Consider the following 955-nt stretch of genomic DNA (forward strand, 5'->3'; position numbering starts at 1 on the left):
CCTGGCGCATGAATCTGTGCAGCAGGAACGACATCGGACCACCAGGGGCCGAGAAAATTACAGTTTTTCGGTATCCGTCACCCAAAGTAATGTAAAAATCCAGCATATATATGGAGCTTTCTCGGGTGATATTACAGATAGCGCAATAAATCAAAGTGCATTGTCTGTAGGAGACCCTGGCGCATGAATCTGGGCAGCGGGAACGACATTGGACCACCAGGGGCCGAGAAAATTATAGATTTTCGGTATCCGTCACCCAATTTGATGTAAAAATCCAGCATTTTTCTGGTGATATCTCGGGTTCTATTACAGATAGCGCGATAAATCAAAGTGCATTGTCTGCAGGAGGCCCTGGCGCATGAATCCGTGCAGCGGGAACGACCTCGGACCACCAGGGGCTGAGAAAATCACCGTCTCATGGGGCCGGACTGTCAGGGTCAGGGAAAAATCCATTATATATCTGGTGATATCTCGGGTGCCATTGGAGATAGCGCAATAAACCAAAGTGAATTATCTGCAGGAGGCCCTGGCGCATGAATCTGTGCAGCGGGAACGACCTCGGACAACCAGGGGCCGAGAAAATCACCGTCTCAAGGGGCCGGAAACTCAGGGTCGGGGAAAAATCCAATATATATCTGGTGATATCTCGGGTGCTATTTGAGATAGCGCAATAAACCAAAGTGAATTGTCTGTAGGAGGCCCTGGCGCATGAATCTGAGCAGCGGGAACGACCTCGGATCACCACGAGCCGAGAAAACCACCATCTCATTGGGCCGGAAACTCAGGGTCAGGGGAAAATACAATATATACCTGGTGTTATCTCGGGTGCTATTAGAGATAATGCAATAAATCAAAGTGCATTGTCTGTAGGAGGACATGGCGCATGAATCTGTGCAGCCGGATCGACCTCGGACCACCAGGGGCCGAGAAAATCACCGTCTCATGGGGCCGAACA

This window comes from Nomia melanderi, unplaced genomic scaffold, assembly GCF_051020985.1.
Source record: "Nomia melanderi isolate GNS246 unplaced genomic scaffold, iyNomMela1 scaffold0014, whole genome shotgun sequence".
NCBI classification, from domain to species: domain Eukaryota; kingdom Metazoa; phylum Arthropoda; class Insecta; order Hymenoptera; family Halictidae; genus Nomia; species Nomia melanderi.